This window comes from Lissotriton vulgaris, chromosome 2_1, assembly GCF_964263255.1.
Source record: "Lissotriton vulgaris chromosome 2_1, aLisVul1.2, whole genome shotgun sequence".
NCBI lineage: Eukaryota > Metazoa > Chordata > Amphibia > Caudata > Salamandridae > Lissotriton > Lissotriton vulgaris.
In genome coordinates, this window is record NC_141687.1 from 1,937,409,505 (window position 1) to 1,937,428,056 (window position 18,552).

The 18,552-nt window shown below is 45.9% G+C and overlaps 2 non-coding genes across 2 annotated transcripts; both read left to right on the forward strand.

The window, feature by feature from the left end:
• Positions 1 to 5,313: 5,313 nt before the first annotated feature.
• Positions 5,314 to 5,420, forward strand: LOC147733514 (U6 spliceosomal RNA). The gene has a single exon (XR_015308794.1). It is a non-coding gene; the product is annotated as a U6 spliceosomal RNA (small nuclear RNA).
• A 385-nt stretch (positions 5,421 to 5,805) lies between these two features.
• On the forward strand, positions 5,806 to 5,912 carry LOC147733515 (U6 spliceosomal RNA). Its single transcript, XR_015308890.1, has one exon. It is a non-coding gene; the product is annotated as a U6 spliceosomal RNA (small nuclear RNA).
• The last annotated feature ends 12,640 nt before the right edge of the window (positions 5,913 to 18,552 follow it).

Genomic DNA, 18,552 nt, shown 5'->3' on the forward strand with positions numbered 1-18,552 from the left:
TCTTCAGGATTCAACCAGGAGCTGCTGGCCCTTCCTTCACTTCACCAGCAGAGGTGCCTTTTACTTAGATGTTCGTTTGTTCCTCCTGGAAACTGTTCAGTTCCTGTAAAACTGCCAAATGTTAATGTATGCCACTGTGTTGGGATCCACGTTTTACCTCAAACAGGATCTCATAGGGAGTCTAACCACCAAGAGATTTTCTACTTAGATTGTTCACTGCCCTCGGGACCCCATGCAGATGATGGACCTAACTGCAACCTGAGCCTAGTACCTTACCTGTTAAAGACTGCTTTAAGTCCTGTTTTTTTCTCTATCTATGACCGAATATAAGCAGCCACCTGTGCATGTGTGGATGCAAGACCCTTGTGTGCAGCAAAAATTAAACATAACCTGTGGTCAGAATTCAGTGTTGCTCTTTCCCCCTGCCCAGGAATGTTAGTAAATGCTACATTTTGTGCATCTAATTTTTAGGAGCACTTGCGTGGAAAGACTTTTGGCAGGTTGGTGTCATTGCATGCAGTGTTGACAGCCATCCTCATGTCTGCATCTATTCTTGTACTTGAACGAGTTTGTGCAGTAACTGCAGAAGTTTGTACTGTTGCTTTTGTGGATTCATAAGCCATGAAATTCCCTGCAAAGTGTACTCCAACACATTTGTCACTCAAGGTATGTATTACATGACTCCGTGGCAAGCACTCTTTCAGCTCAGCCACTTGTTTCCTTTTTAAAAAAAAATATTTTTATTGTATTTTTAACATATTTATTCCTCCAACCTCCCCCGGACAGGTAGACATTCTACACATTAACAACATGTGTTTTACATTGTTCTTATCATACATACATAATCGTTATAAAGAATTTTCGAAAAATATATTCCCAGCATCACGGAAAAAAAAAAAATAGTAACATAAATACATGACTTGATCGATATTAAATAGTTTGTGCATCTCGCCATTGTGTAAAAGCGTCCAGATTTTCATACCTCTTTTGCGTCGCGATCTGCCTTTTCGTTTGTATATAGCTATCTCGATGTTATACACAGCTAAAAGCCTGGCTAACCACTGTTGAAAGGAGGGTGTTAACGGATCAAGCCATGCCGAGGCTAGACATAGCCGCAGAACAGCGATGGCAATGAATATAAAACCGTGACCACTCTCAAGGTTGTCTGGATCTTCCGCCCCAAGTACTATTGCTTCATGTGACAAAGTAACATTTCTGCAAAGAACTGAGCTTAAGAACCTTTCTATTTCTAGTATCATAGGTAATAATACTGGACAAGAGGCAAAAATATGAACGGAATCTGCTTTAAATAAATTACATCTCGGGCAGCAAGTCCCTTTGCCAGTTCCCCATTTTTCAATCTTATCCGGTGTATAGTAGAGAAGGAAGCAGGTTTTGTAAAATTGTGCTTGGAGTTTGGTGGAGATAAGAATGGTTTGGGCTAGCTGATAGGAATATAAAAAACCTTCCTTTGAGATATTAAGTTTACTTTGCCACTTCATGACAGTTTTATCTAAATCGTCCGGGAGCGTATCCAGTAGTGAACCATAAACCCCGCCTATTGAGTCTTTCTTGGAGTGTATAATTGTCTCTACTACCGTACATTTTTCAACAGGTGTTTTTGCCCCAAGTTCATGTATTAAAAAATCTCTTATTTGGAGGTACTTAAAAAAGTCCCGCCAATTTAAATCAAATTCCTCCTTCAGAGTATTAAAAGATTTAATCCCCTGAGTAGTGTAGAAATCCCCTACTTGTGTTATTCCTAGATTATACCAGCCACTTGTTTCCAATGCACCTTGTGCTTTATGTGCACCATTTTGAATCTGTGAATCCGTTCTGGCTCCAGCAGTGGCGCATCGCAGAGGGAGTGCTGCGGCGAGGTGAGGCGGGGGGTAGTGGCCTCCGACATACGGCGGAAAGGAGTAAACTAAGTAAATAAACTAAATAAAACAATTTACCTTTCGTGCGCTGATCGCCCAGTTGGCAATGCAGCACGCGCAAGGTAAATAGTTTTATTTATTTAAGCTTGTCCCCAGCCATGTGACAGCGGGAATGCAAGTTATAGTTAGCTCTCCTAAGTCTAACTGGTGAATTTCCCTGCTTTTTTTTGTTCAAAACGTTAATGTTATAACTGACAATTTCACCTAAGAGTTGGTGTAACGTTACTTTTGCTTTTGTTGTTTTCAATGATTTTCTAAGGTCTTTTTATCACACCTAATTTTAACGTTACTATAAACTTTGTTTTCACACTGCCCGTCTTTTCACAAAGGTGGCATCTCGTACATTGCGGCACTACTCCCAATGTATTCCCTAAGATCTCATTAACACTCAAGTCAGCTTGCCAATTCGAAGCATTGTGGGATTTGGAGTCCCAATATTGCGCTCGTGGGTTGCAATGAACAAATGTGCCTGTTGCCAGTATCCATCACCACAAAGTAAGTTTTAAAATTCACATGCCAACATGGTTCCGTTCATTGCTGTTTGCACAAACATGCCATGTTCCCCTTCTCCTTTCCGCGGTGGTGCAACTCCAAGACCGAAGCAGCCATAATAATTGATTGAAAACGCTTCCACAACAAGGCATTACCTCCTCGTTAGTCTTCCTCGCCACATGACTTACATAGTGAGCATAAGCTCCACGACAGAACCCTCCAAAGCAAAAAAAGGCTCCCACCCCCTCCCAACATGGCCGACCAGTCCCACCTGACCTCTATAAGAGGCGGGCCGGCCCAACCAACAGCCTGTTTTTTTTGTTCTGCGTGATTCTCTCCAGAGGCGCTGTTCAGGTAAGATGGGCCGGCGTGAGCTGGCCCTTGGGTTTTTAGGGTTGAGGACCTGCTCTAGCGGTCCCTGGTGCCTTATGCCTAAAAATCCCCCCCCCTCTTCCTTCCCCCGGTCCTATGGGGCCGGTTAGGTGCTGCTCTAGCGTGCCAGGGGTTTACAGGGGGGGGGGCGGCCGGGAATGTGGGGTGTTTGGTCATTCCCTTGTATCCCCAGGTCGTTACTGATGGGCCCTGGCCACTATGTGGGCTTTTGGGCCCAGCACAGGGGGGGTGATGATGCTGGCTTGGGGTAGTTACAACCATCGTGTATATGTGTTTCTTGTACTCCTGGGCTCAAGCTGCTCCCCTGTTTTGGACTGCGTTGAGCTGGCTCTTCGTACTCGGTTTTCGCCTAATCTCTGCAGTGTTGGTGCCACTGGAGGCACATGCCTCATGCCTGACTTTGGAATTCCGCCTGGAATTGCGCTCTGGCTTCGTTCCACGAGTTGTGGACGTGTGCGCTGGCTGCATTTGCTGGCTCTAGGCTATATCAGTAGTGGAGCGCAACGTGCTGGAGCCTTGCCTGGGGCGGCGGCGCTTCGGCATGGCGATGGGTTGCCACCAGGTGCGGCAGATGATTTCCTTCATCGGGCTTGCGCGGCTGTCTCCTGCTGCCTCAGCGTTTTGGACGCAGCGTGCACAGCGCGTCTGTCTCCTTCTCGGAGGGTCCGGTGTTCGATCCTCGGTGGGGGCGGTTTCAATTTTTGTGGTCGCATTGTTTGGGTTTTTCATTTCCCATTTCAATAATGTTTTTTTTGTGTCGACCCTGTAATTCCTGACTGTAGCATACAACACAATGAGAAGGGATAGTGTTGTTTGCGGTGCTTTATTGCTTCTACATGAGACCGGGCGGCCTGTGTCATTGTCTCATTACCAGCTTAACTGTTCTACACTGGCGCGCTCTAATGGGGCGCGGTACAACGTGGGGACAGATCCCTTTTGTCTGTGTTCTTTTTCTGGCGCCCTGAGTCGCCCTGGGCCGTCTGGTTGCGCCGGTCTCGAGTGTTCCACTCGTGGAGTCCGTTCGGCAGCAGTGGAGAAGTGTGGCTCAATGGTTAGCGAATCAGACCCTGAGGCAGAGGTCTAGCCCAGGACCAGGGTTCAGTTCCCTGCCTCGGCGGGTCTTGGGCTCCAAATCCCAGGGATCTGTTTATTTCCTCTGGGCTATAGCTGGCTTTTTCTCCACATCGGCCCCCACATTGCATCGGAGGCCTGGACTCCTACTTGGGGGTGTCCGGGGATGGACGCCTCGTGGAGTTAGCCAGGTTGGGGGTCCGCAGCTGCTTTCGTACATACGCCTTGTGCCCTTGCGGGGGTGTTGTGCGCTAATTTTGTATCGTGTTGCGCTTCTGTGAAGTCCGGCATGGCCCCTGCGCAGGGATGTCACGCAAGTTCGTGTTTCGTTCCATGTTAGAGCTTGGTTTTCCCTCCGCCGGCGGCGGTGGTGGTTCCCGGGGTTTCTCGGGGTGCGTTCTCTACGCATGTCTCCGGACTCCCTTCCTCTGCCTGCGTCCGTTGTGTGGGGCGTTGGGGGGGGGGGGTCTTTGTCACCTTTACCGCTCTGGTGGCCACGAGGCAGGCTCGGCCGTCTGGTCTGGCTGCGTCGGCGGTGACGGCGTTTTTCGACGCGGCCTTCCTTCGGACTCCTCTTCCGCCTGTGGGTGGGGGCGTCCTGCCCTTGCATGGGTGGGGTCCTTCGGCCTTTTCCACCCGGCTTTCATGGTGTCAGTCTGCAGCGTTCGGGTCCGGGCCCGAGTTTCGGCTATTCCCGGTCTCGTACTGGTTCTGCCGCTCCCTTTTTCGCCCCTAGATCCTGGCTTTCGACCCTCTCACTCCTGGGGGTCCCCTGGGGGGGGGGGGCTGTTGCCTCCATTGCGTCCCGTCCGGGGACGTGGCTGTCCCGGTTCTTGGGCTCTTCGGGCTTGCTGGCCGGTGTCCGGTCTTGCTGGTCTTGCGGACTTTCCGCGGGGTCCCACCTTCTCGACTGGTTGGGGTACCTGCCCCTTCCCTTGTCTCGCCTGTAGGTTTTTCTGGGACCGTGGGACTGTGGGGCCGGCCGGCGAGTGGGGGTCCCCTCTCTCGGTTGCGGGTGCTTCCGTTGGGCTTGCCTTCTGGCCCCTGGGGGGGGAGCTGTGCTCCTGGCCAGCCTGGTGGATCTTCTTCGCCGGGTGAGGGGCTTGGGGCTCCCGGTCTGGACGTGTGATACCTCTCGGCCTCGTTTTTTTTTTCCCGTGGGTGAGGCTTCACGTCTGGCGGTGTCTCTCATCCGTCGGCTCCCTGAACTGTGTACGGTGGTCCCTTCGGTCCCCGTCTCGGGCTTGTCCTCCTTCGGGGGGCGTGTGCCTGGTCCCGGTACTTCCCTCTGGTTCATTCAGGGGGGGGCGTCCTTTGGCGCCGGGTCGTGTGGGGGTCATTGGGATCTCCTGCAGTCGCGCAGCTCCTCGTGCTTCGGGGGTTGCTGGCTGTCCTCCTGGCCTGCCGTCTTTTTGCGGTGCTCGCTTCGGCAGCACATATACTAAAATTGGAACGATACAGAGAAGTTTAGCATGGCCCCTGCGCAAGGATGACACGCAAATTCGTGAAGCGTTCCATATACCGGTGCTTCAGGGTCCCCATGTCTTGGTCGGGTCGGTCGACCTGGTGGTGTGGGTGTCGCCGGTCCTGTCCCTTCGGGCTGTCTTTCCCCCGGGGTCTGACTAGGTGGAGGCGGTTCGACTAAGTCGGGTCTAGCCTTCGTTGCCTGGTCTCGCCCTGACCCCGGTGGAGTTTCGGCGCCTGGGGCCTCGGCTCGGTCTGCCTCCGGTGGCTCTGTTCACGGAGGGGGACTCGGCCCTCCTGCCCGGGTTCTACTCCTACTCCCGGGTCCGGGTGGTTGCCCTGTCTTTCGCTTGACCTTTCGGTCTGATGTACGCGTTTCCCCCGTGCCCTCTGCTTTCACGGGTCCTCTGCTGGATTAGCTTGGGCAGGGCCGGGGTGCTCCTGGGTGCTCGCTTCGGCTGCGCATGGACGTATATTGGTACGTTACGGTGAGGATTTGCATGGCACCCGCGCATGGTTGCCACGCAAATTCGTGATGCGTTCCTGTTTGTGGTTCCCGGCGGGGTCCGCCGCCCCGGGTACCCTCTCCTTTTGCGAGCTGGCGGTTCGGGCCTACTGGCCGATCCCGGATCTTCCCGTTCCGTGGTTGGGTCCCCCGCTCTCGGAGTCGGTGTTGAGCCGGCTCTTTTCGGCTGGCCTGACTCCGTCTGCAGGCCTGGTTCTTGAGCGGATGCCGCTGCTTGCTCGGGGTTGTTTTTCTGGGGTTGTGGTTTTGCTGCTGGGCTCCCGCAGGTCTTCCACATTCTCTTCCTGTGCCCGGCACTGGGCGTCCTTCTCGCGTTGGCGCGGTTGGCTTGGTGCTGTCCCCGCCTCCGTGGACCCCTTGCGGGTCTTGGTTTTCCGGACTGAAGGGTTTTTCCTGGGGTGTGGCCCCTTCTTCCCTGTGGGCCCGGTGGGCGGCCTTGCGGGCCTTCCACAGTCCGGTGTTCGACGGGCTGGTTTCCCTGGTGGCTCGCTTGGCTCCGGAGTTGGTTTCTCCGTCGCCCTCAGACGCTCTGCCGGTCTCCCCCTTGGGATCTCTCTCTCATTCTACGAGCTCTTCAGGGTCTGCCCTTTTGAGCCCCTGGCCTCGGTGGCTTTACGGTTCCTCACCTTTTGGGTGGTTTTTCCCTGGTGGCAGTGGTGTCTGCTGGGCGGATGGGCGTGCGGGGGTCGTGCCTCCGCTCCCCTCCCTTCTTGCTGGTTTTGCCGGACAGGTTGTTCCTCCGGCATGTCCCCCGTTTCCTTCCCGGGGTTCCTTCCCTGGTGTCCCGGGCTCGGGTGGTGTGTTTACCGTTTTTTCCCTGCCGACAAGGTGCCTCTCTTGTCCATGCTGGTTGTCCGGCGTGCTGTTTTGGCTTCTCTTGAGCGCACGTCTTCCCTTTCCCGGTGGGATGGCCAGTTTGTGCCTTTCGGTCCGGTTCGTTCGGGCCACTTGCCCTCTCTTTCCACCTTGTGTCGCTGGCTTACACTGGCTATCATCCTTTCCTATGCTTCGCTGGGTTCGGTGGTACCGGCGGGGGTCCAGGGTCGGTCCACGGGGTGTGGCTCTGTGCCCTGGGCCCCATACATGGGTGTCTCCTCTGTGGAGATTTGTCAGGCGTCGACGTGGTTGTCCCCCACCTTGTTCATGGGACACTATCAGTCCCGGGGGGACTTCGCTGGGGCCGTTCTGAGTGCAGGAGCTGCGGCTCCTGGTTGGCCTGCTTTTCCTTTATGTCTTGATTTCAGGTTTCCTGTGGTCCCTGTTTTCTTTTCACTTATTCTAAATCAACCTTGTGTTGGTTTCTCTGCATCACCGTGTGGTGGTGTTCTTATGGTGGTCAATGAAGCCTTGTTGGCTTGGGTATTTGCTCACTATGTAAGTCATGTGGCGAGGAAGACTAACGAGGAGGTAATGCCCCGGTTACTTACCGGTAATCTTTATTAGAAAACAGGTTATGGGTCATGCAAACTGGTTCCAGTGTGTAAAAAGAGGGCCTGGTGACGAGTCTGCGGACAGGATTACTCTGTCACAAACGTCCCTCCTAGTACAATTCAATTATATACCATCGAACTTGTTAAATGGCAAAGATGAGATCGGTTATGCTTGTGAGGTAATATCCCATCTGCCAAAATCATAAACAGCCCCAGAGTAACTGAGCCCTGTAAAATGCTGCTTGGAATAAGGAAAACCAGATTACAAAACTACACAAGAAGCAGAGAGTTTAAATGCAGAATTTAACAACTTATTAGTTCACGCCTTTGATGGTTTAATGACAGAGACTTGCAAATGATGGTCAACTTGCTTCTTGTTTCACATTTGACGGTTCCTCCTTTGCAGTAATGCCACTTCCAATCACACCTTGTTAAATCAGATGACCATAATTTGAGCAGTATATAGCCAAACAGAAAATTTGCCTAGATTTACTGCAATAATAAACGAATACTTCTTATTTTTCATTCAGGTAGTCTTACGATTTGGCGGCATTTATTGTATGCAAATAGAGGGAACCGGAGTGTCAGGAAACAGAAACCTGCCAAAGAACAGCGCGATCTGGACGAAAAGAAAGCTAAACTCCGCCAACCCACATTAGACATATGGTTTATTTGTTGAAATTCTAAACAAAGTAACCACCAGAGTGCACACTGACAGGCTGTGCGAGATTCTTGGAGACATGATTTTATCATGATGATTTTGCATCCACTTTGTTAGCAAATGTATCTCCCTGTCGGTTTTCACTTCAATTCTAGGTACCTCTTGTCCTTCCTTGCTTCCGTGGTACGAACCATTTTTTGTGAAATAGAAAGCAGATAAATGGAAAGAAAGAAGCTTATACGCAGCTTGACTTCCCCTTGCATGTTTTTCTTCTGTTTTGAGGGGCATTTATGGTAAATTGGCACTCTTGGGGTCCTTCAGTCGGTTATTGTGAAAACAATTCCACGAAATTACATACTGGTTGCTATGAATTTCAGTTTTGCAAAGAGCACAGTATTTGGAATTACTGCTTTAAGCAACCAATTTGTATGAAATAGAATTCTTCAGCAGAACAATTGCCATAAAGGATAAAGGCTTTCTGCACAAACCCTTTTGCAACTGCTGATTTGTTTGTTCATTGGTCATTTTTCAAAAAGCTGCAACTGGAGAACTTAATTTCGAATGCAAATGATACGGCTACAGGAGATAGGACAAAAGTTGAGAATGTCTACTAAGATTAATGGTTCTCTTTTTCATGGACCTGCTGGAACGTCGTTTTGCAAATGAAATAAAGTGATATCCTGTAAAACACCAGCACAAGTGCAGGTCTCATTATTTATAGGTCTTTAAAATTCCTATTATGTGTACGCATCAGCTACTAATGGTTCTTTAACATAGAGTCTTTCCCCAACATGCTGCTAGTTAGTTTAATATGGACAGGAGGAATGAGAGAGGAAATTAAGGCCAAGTACACTGAAACATGCAATTTAGAGCACCACAGAGCTTAGTATAAGTAATGAACAGCGTTCATTTTGCTACATATGTCTCGAGCGCACCGTTTCACCATCCCCACAAGCATTATCGAAGTCTAGGCTGAAGGTCCTTATGGTTCGGGCATTCTATCATTCATTCAACCACTTAGTCACTCAATCGATCTACTATACAATATTATTTCCACTTTTGGATCAATATTTTAATATTAAATTAATAAAGTATTTGCATAATGGGTTCAGCAGCAAGACGGGGACGATGATCACAGTCACAGCAGCACTTCACAACACTTGATAAAGTATACATTATTTCCATGTCGCACTTGTGTGTAAAAAAGTCAGAAACCGAGATGTTTGAAAAGTGTGCTGCTTCAATTAGGCCTAGGCACAATGATTGTTATACTGGTGCAATTTGGTGTAATCTCAGGAATTTTGTGTTGTGAAAAAATATGTGACAACAATGCAATTGGCGCGTGTGTGAGGGATATTTTTTAATGTTGGCAGCGATAACACAACTCTAAAAGTCACTTTGGGTTAGTCTGTTTAACTTAGCGGATCGTTCAGGTAAATTTTGAATGCGAAAAGCATCTGTTTTTGTTTCTAGTTTGTTTGTTTTGTTTACGCAGTTGACGTGCCATAAGGAGTAAGGCTACTGGACAGACACTATTAACTTCCTCTTCCTGTCCTGAAGAAATTTCCTAGACCCTCGTCTTGTTGCCCAGGAGCTGCTGTTCTGTGATGGGGAGGAGGAGATCACAGTCCCCAGCAATCCCTGCCCAGTAACATTGTTTCCAGGTGCAAGAGATCGCCATAAGAGGAGTGGAGCTTTTACGGCAAAGACCAGCCAAGAGAGGGCCTGTCTGTGCCCGTCAGGACCAGGACGAGCCCAGCGGTAGGGAAGTGGGGCCACCCCCTTTATATCTGCATTGAAAAGGTACAAATTTATATTGTTGCCATTAACAGTCCTTTGATTCTGGCTCCTTGTGCCAAATTCTCTTCTTTACACCTTGAGTTCTCTACTAAGTGCCTATGGGGAAATAGAAGGCCGCACCTCCCTTGGGAAGTCTATCCTGGTTCTACAATAGATGGCTTATTGGAAAGTGCTGTGGGGGTTATCAGCAGGGAAATCGATTTGACAGAATGGTGTTTGTCCCTGACCACTTTGACGGAGCCACTTTCGGAGACTGCAGAAGATCCCCCTGATTCACATGTGTCTGTTGAGTTGTCCTCTCACAGTACTGCTCTTCCTCCACCTGTCTAGGACCCCGTTCGGCCGGACTCTTCACTGGTACTATCATCCTGACTGTTGGCACCAATGAGGGACGTGATGCCACACATAATAAACCCACCTGTTTGCTCAATTAATTCGACTAGCCCAGAGGTCACCAATAACAGAGGGGGTAAGAGAAAGAGACTGGACCTGAATGTCAAGTCGAAAAAACTACATCCAGAGCCATCTATTGCTCCATCTACTCCAGCCGTAGATCCAGACCGGGATACCGACCCCTGACTTATGAACTGCAAGCAATACTCTTTAGTGACTCTGGCTTCTGAAATATCTCAAAATGTAATATATTCACTTACTGCATCTTTAGTTCCAATCATTGATAGATTAGGCCAGGTTGAGGAAGCTTTGGCCAAATTGAGCGACACTTTGTTGGTGCAAAGCTTTGTAAGTCCTCCTTTGCCCTTTTCCGCAGGCAGCACCACTAACAAGGACCACCCAATACACCGCCCAATACATCCCCTGGCTTCTGGTGGAGCGACCACATCCTCTCAGGCTATGAGGGCCACAGTTCTAGCCCGGCCCGGCATATCCATGTTCCAGAGGCACAATCATTGACTCTTCCTGAAGGCACTAATGGGGACCAGGCACAGCCAGTTAGTTCAGGTGGTCCTGGAAATATGTGTGTAGTTTTTACTCAGCACTTTGTTCCTTCTAAAACCCACATGTTCCAATTTCCCCCTCAGGCTACCCCCTTTGTTGCGATCCTAAGTAATGTTCCTCCGTTAAGTAAGAGCTCACATGAGGATCACGAGCAATTGCTTAATAAAATTGTACATTGGGTCAGTGCTCGAGTGGTGGGTCTTAACCAGATAAATAAACCTGGGTCATCTTGGCATAACTGTTTTACACACTCTTTTGAAATATTGAAAGCTCGTGAAATATGGTCCAACCCCATTCCCATACAGCAAAACCTTTAACAAAAAAAAGCAAAAATGATGTCTGCGTACAATGACACAACAAGCTCGAAAAAGCTAAAGCACGGAAACTGGGAATTAAAATTATATAACAACAGGGGATTCCACACTACCTGTCCTCCCTCCTAAAGCCAATAATGAAGTGTCAACTAATGAGGCTAGGGTTCGAATTGATTTCACTATTGGCATATAAGTATGGCTAAGGTATTAAAGAAATGGTAATTACACAGTGCCGAGCTTGTGGAGGAGAAGAGGAATTTTTAATTCACATATTGTGTATCTGTGAGGCACTACGTCCCGTGAGAACGTATTGACTCCGCCCCATGCGGCGTTTATTCAATATTCGGACATGTCAAGACACCATGGTAGAATGTATGAAGGGAGATTCAGCACCGCTGGCGGCACGTTTTATGACATTTCTGACCACTGTAAAAGTCCTTCTGACTTCTGACAAACCTAAGGAATCATAACGTCCAACTCACTATCACCTGTCTTAATCCTGCATGTTTTTATTGCTGACAATGTAAAGTCTAAATTTTCATTTTTTAAAAATAATAGGATGTTACTTTGTCACATTTAATCTTTAACATTGGAAATAATGCACTTTATTTCGTACCTAATCAAGAGCGATTGCAATGATTTTAATTAATTTTGCAATAATCTATCTATCTTAACCAGATAAACCTTGTGCGCAGAGTTCCAAGGGTGGGCAGTACTCGAAATCAAATGGCAATGATTATATTGTCATTAAGTTTAGGGGTCGCAGAGTGGGCAACAACATCCAGTCTCAGCAAAATTTTACCTGTCCAATGTCAACCTCTATTGAGACTCTTCCACTGGATTTTTTTTTGACGTTTTCCCACCTTCTTACTCTCAGAGCCAAACCTGGTGACCTCTAACAGGTTTACCCCTGTTTCCCAACTGGACCTATAAGACTAAGGTCCTGCTGCAGTTACTCTCTTTAGTATAAGTGATCGACCAGCTGAGACTGTTTTACCAGGGACTCACATTGAATCTAGGCTTTATGTGCCCACTGAGTGTAATCCCGTTCCCACTAGGGGCGTTGCAAGCCATCTCTGGCAACCATTGTCCATAGCCTCCTGGAATACTACTGGTTTAGCCAGTAAATGGGGCAGGCCAGATTGGATTAAGTTAATCAAATGCCATGCTATTATTTGCCTACATGATACGTAGCTTATTGACCCTATATATGTGGATGGGTTCGGTACATATCACACAGCAGCAGTGGCTAGTAATATGGGCAGGGTCAAGGGTGATCTGATCAGATTTGTTTCCCTAAATCTATACAACAATGTATTTGATCATTCTAAAGTTGACTTAGTACGTTCTTTACACAAAGACATTGAGAATTGTTTGAGCAACAACATGGTTGTTGTGCTCTGGGTCTACTGGGGGACTTTAACTTAAAAATGTGTCAGTATTCCCATGAAAATATTTGCGGCTTGGATGATGAGGAAGGGGTTTTATTCACCCATTTTGCACATTGTCCTCTTGGTTATATGAACTAAATTTGCTGTTGGGTAAATTTAATCTTAATTTTTCTTTCGACACTTTAACCTCAACAACTAACGCTACACCAACATTTGTGTGGCGAGGTACACCTAGCCAAATCGATTTTTTTCTCTTCTCTAAATCATTAAGAGATTGGGTCTTGGACTATAGTTTCTTTGGTTCTCCCCTTAGTGACCACAGACGTTTGCCTATTTCTTTTCATGGCTCACTGATCACAAGGATCCCCGTAGCAGTGCACAATACCTGTTTATCATCTTCTAAGAATCATGGGGTAATCAAAGCATGGCCCAAAGTTGACAAACTCTTTTTTTAGGACAGATAGTGGTCTCCACTTACCCTGACTTCTTGTTTTGTCTATTAGCTGATTTCCCACAAGGGTGGGGTCTTGTGCTCCTCAACAGCTTAAGCATACCTCCTAGAATTCCTATAGACCAGAGAAATCTAGGGCCAATTTACCCATGGTATTGTTGTACTAAGACATGGCTTGGTAGTTCGGGCTGTACTGCTCCCATGAGGCACAGGCTCAGACTGATTTGCATATGGGCATGTCTGAACTGGGGTGGCAGAGTGAACTCAAGAATGATGATGTATTAAACCCAGATCAGTTGACTGGGGGTGAGTGCTTGCAATGTTTAACACTCCATTCATCATTCCCATTGGTTTTGCTAATTTTGCCCTATATTGGCAGGGTATGCCCAGACGTGGGTCCCTTGCTCACTTGGACACTGGATTCAAGATAGCCTGGTTGATGAGGGTTATGAACCCGAAACCGGTCCCAGTATGCTTGTTTCCGGTCCAGGGAAGACATGGCTTGGCAGCTCAGGCTGTACTGTTCCCATGCGGCACAGGGTCAGACTGATTTGCATGTGGCCATGTCTGAACTGGGGTAGTGGACTGAGCTAAATAATGATGATGGATTAAACCCATATCAGTTGACTGGGGGTGAGTACTTGCAATGTTCAACACTTGGTCCATCATCCCCTTTGGTTTTGCTAATTTCGCCCTAAGTTGGCAGGCTATGCCCAGACGTGGGTCCCTTGCTCACTTGGCCACTGGATTCAAGATAGCCTGGCTAGTGTCTTGCTTTTCAACACAATCTTACAACATTCTCTTGCATGGTTTGTTGGGTCTGGCCCTCTCTGCAGGGTCTCACCCAAACCTCTTGCCTTTTTCTCTCCACTTTTTGCTCAAATTGTTTTTGCTCAAATTGTTTTTGGGGTGGCAGAGTGGGCTAAAGAATGATGATGGTTTAAACCCAGATCAGTTGATTGGGTGTGAGTGTTTGATTGATTCAGATGCTCCGTCCATCACCACCCCCTTTTGCACCGCTTTGTTCACCATAAGTTGGCAGGGTATGCTCAGACGTGAGTCCCTTGCTCACTTTGCCACTGGATTCAAGCAAGCCTGGCTGAAGATGGCTGTAATGCCAGAAGCCGGTCCTAGGAAGCTCTTTTCCAGTCTAGGGAAGGCAGGGCTTGACAGTTTGGGCTGGACTGTTCCCATGAGGCACAGGGTCAGACTGATTTGCATATGACCATGTCTGAACTGGGGTGGCAGAGTTGGCTAAAGAACGGTGATGGATTAAACCCAGATCTGTTGACTGGGTGTGAGTGTTTGATTGGTTCAGATGCTCCGTCCATCACCACCCCCTTTTGTACAGCCTGGTTACCCATAGAGCAGGGGGTAATTAAAAGGTAGGATATGTACTTTTACGTTTTACATGTCCTGGTAGTGAAAAACTCTTACATTAATTTCTCACTACTGCAAGGCATATCCCTCCTATTGGATAACATTGGTGTTGCCTTATTATATTTTATCAGTGTAATCTTCAAATGGGAAGAGGTAAGGAGTTCATGTTTGATGTCTTTGGAATTGGGGTGAAAAGACCTATTTAGTGATGAAGTTGCCATTTTTTTGCTTATAGCCCTTTTGTGCCTATAGCCTGGTCTTGGTCATATGAGCGGGTGTAACTGACTTTATGAATTCACACCAGGTAGTCACAAAATTGAAGGATTAGGTGTACCTGAATGGGCCATATGCTGGCAGAATAGGAGAGTGGAGCGGAGCACAGCCCCACTTACAACTGAATAGCCTCTGTTCTGCCTTCATACATAGGGCCCGATGACCCTGCATTTTCACTTCAGCCAGCTGGAGCCAAGGCAGGGGAGGCATGGTATTCCATGCACTGCAAAGCCACCGTCTAGAAGCTTCTCCCACCCTCCAGAACCAGTGCACCAGGGTATAAAAGAATAACATCAGACACCAACTCTTCAGTACACTTCTGGACCCATGGATACTCTGCCGTAAAAAGGACTGCTGGGATCCTACAGAGACTGCCACTCTACTGGACTACTTCCCTAAAGGAACTGAGTGAACGTGCAACTTCATCTCGAACCCAGGACCCAGAATAACTCCAATAGCTGGTCTGATCGCTTTGGTATCTGAAACTGAGGACATACAAAGTTTTCTAACCATCTGCTGGTCCCAGCTGTGGTGGGTTTCTGACTGCTATGGGGTGTCTCTCAGGTCCTGGACGCTTGGTTTGGCTCATGGGCTCTTTAAATGAAGCTTTTGGGATGTTCCCGACTATGAAGGGCCCATTTCTCTGGAACTACACTGCTCACACTGAAATTCAGTTTGAGCCATCACCTGCCCTTCTCTTCACACAGCAAGCATTGATTGACTGCTGAGGACCACCACCGTCGAACTCCAGCCTGCATGTCCGTAATACCCAGCCTGCTCCTTGCTCCACACCGGGCACAGCTTGCAATGTTGTACTTGCTCCCTGAAACCTTCTCCAATGTGAATGGGACTTTTGGCACAATACTTGATAAGGTAAGCCTTCAGCTGGACTAAAATGGGACTGTAGCCGACCCTCGCTCCATTGAGGGCTACCTGAACTTTTGACTATGACCTGGTCCTGCATGACCACATGGCTGTAGTTGGCAATTTCTGCTTTTAGGCACTATCTTACAGTTTATTCTTTATAAATTCATAACTCTAAATCTTATGATTGAATTTTGTTATTTTGGTCTTGTTCTATCTATTACATTAAGCTAAATTTTTCTAACCTGTTGTAGGATCCTTTTGTTTGGTCTTTTCACTGTGTTACTGTTTGAAGTGTGGCAAAAATACGTTACACATTGCAGCTGAATTAAGCCTCAGTGCTCTGTGCCAAGCTACCAGGGGGTGAGCACAGGTTAATCTGGGGTTTTCTTGTGCCTTACCCTTACTACAATTGTGGTTACTGCTTGACCTTGCTCATACCAGTCAACAAATTTCTATCATGGTGTTCTATGACTTTGTTCCACAGGCCACTACAAATCTTCCCCCACCCTGTGTTTCATGGCCTGGATGCTATGTCTTAGAACATAGGTATGCTGTTCCTACAAATATTAAAAAAGGAAAATTAGACGATTTGTTGGTTTAGATGGATCACTGAAATAATATCTACTGCCAAAATATCGAGTTGCCATAATATCGATGCCAAAATATCGAGGGACATAATATCGACTTTCTATCTTCACTAAGGTAAGTACAAAAATATCGAGTTTAAAATATCGAGTGTTAAAAATATAGACTGTCAAAATATCATTTTTTTTAATGTATTTAAAATAAGGTAAAACTATTATAATATTAAATATATTTAATATAAACATTGTTAAAATTATTAAATAAATGTAACATTATTACATAATTAATGTAACTTTAAAAATTAATAATAATAATACATATATATATTTAAATACACGTTATTAATAAAACATATAGAATATATTTACCATAGCATAGCAAAAGGTTTAAATTTAATGTAACCACTCCAGTGGGTGCTACATTAAAGAGATGGTTGGATAGCATAGGGGTAAAAATTACTATTCCCACTTCAGTGGGTGCAACAGTAGGGAAAGCGTTGGATAGCGTATGGGTAAAAATTACTATTCCCACTCCAGTGGGTGCAACAGTAGGGAAAGCGATGGATAGCGTAGGGGTAAAAATTACTATTCCCACTCCAGTGGGTGCGACAGTAGGGAAAGCGTTGGATAGCGTAGGGGTAAAAATTACTATTCCCACTCCAAAGAGTGCAACAGTAGGGAAAGCGCTGGATAGCGTAGGGGTAAAAATTACTATTCCCACTCCAGTGGGTGCTACAGTAGGGAAAGCGTTGGATAGCGTAGGGGTAAAAATTACTATTTCCACTCCAGTTGGTGCTACAGTATGGAAAGCGTTGGATAGCGTAGGGGTAAAAATTACTATTCCCACTCCAGTGGGTGCAACAGTAGGGAAAGCGTTGGATAGCGTAGGGGTAAAAATTACTATTCCCACTCCAGTGGGTGCTACAGTAGGGAAAGCGTTGGATAGCGTAGGGGTAAAAATTACTATTCCCACTCCAGTGGGTGCTACAGTAGGGAAAGTGTTGGATAGCGTAGGGGTAAAAATTACTATTCCCACTCCAGTGGGTGCAACAGTAGGGAAAGCGTTGGATAGCGTAGGGGTAAAAATTACTATTCCAACTCCAGTGGGTGCAACAGTAGGGAAAGCGTTGGATAGCGTATGGTGAAAATTACTATTCCCAATAAATTATTTTAAATTAATTACCAATTATATTTTAATTATTTACCAATTAATAATTAATTTAAAAATATTAATAATTTACACATTTATTTATTAAAATTAAATTACTTCCCACCCTATTCCCCTATAAACACACAACCCACTACAGAAAATAAATTACAAAAATATAATTATTTTTCAATTATTTATTTTTAATTAATTACCAATTATATTTAAATTAATTAACAATTATTATTTAATTAACAATTAGATTAAATTTACATAACTAATTAATTATAATTACATTACTTCCCACCCTATTCCCCTGTAAACACACAACCCGCTACAGAAAATCAATTACTAAAAATTATTTATTTATCAATTACTCATTTTAAATTAATTACCAATTATATTTTAATTAATTACCAATTATTATTTAATTAACAAGTAAATAAAATTTACATAACTAATTATTTATAATTAAATTACTTCCCACCCTATTCCCCTATAAACCCACAACCTGCTACAGATTTATATTACACAAATAGTATAAAATATTAATAACTTACCTTATTTTCGATACTTTTGTTGTCTATATTTTATCTAGTCTATATTATGTCTAGTCTATATTTTTGATTCGATATTTTGGCTATTCTAGTCGATATTACTCGATATTTTTGTTATCTATATTTTGTCTAGTCTATATTTTGTCCAGTCTATATTTTTTACTCGATATTTTGTCCAATCGATATTTTGGAATCGATATTATGTCTGTTTACCGGTTTAGATTAATGTCCAAAAGGTGGAGGGGGTGTTTCCCACTTTAGGAATTGGGGCAATCAGCCTGCTAGGTGTCATTCTTCATCATAGGGCATGCTTTTCATCAGGCTGGTGCTGCAATGCCTGATGGACACCCTACAAGGGCTGTTTGTCGGAGATCTTTTACTCCCAAAGCCATAAGTTGTGCTGCGAGTATAGGGTCTAGTGGTGTAGATGAGTGTCAAGGGTGTGCGTGAAAAGTGAGGGGGATTATAAAAAGGGACACAGTGGTGCTCAAAATTAATATTACCCAGCGAGTCCACTTGTCCCAGTTAAAAATGAGAATGGCGCACCACTGATGTATTGTTCAGCAGTGGCTACAGTATAGAGGTCACCATGTTTCTTGCCTAGATTGTCACAAGATCATTTGGCAATTCTTCAGGACCAAAAGTAAAATATATATCTACACAGTGGTTGGTTTCCTAAATAGTATCCAGGGTAAACCAACCCGACAAACAACCTAAAAGTAAGGTACCTTGTATTAAAGCCGACCTAGAAAAACATAATGGTATACATCATTAAAAAGTCCTTTGCAAAGGCAGCATGCAAAAGAATTATAGTCAAGCTGTTAGCGAAAAATCAAAAGTGATGGGCGCAGTGA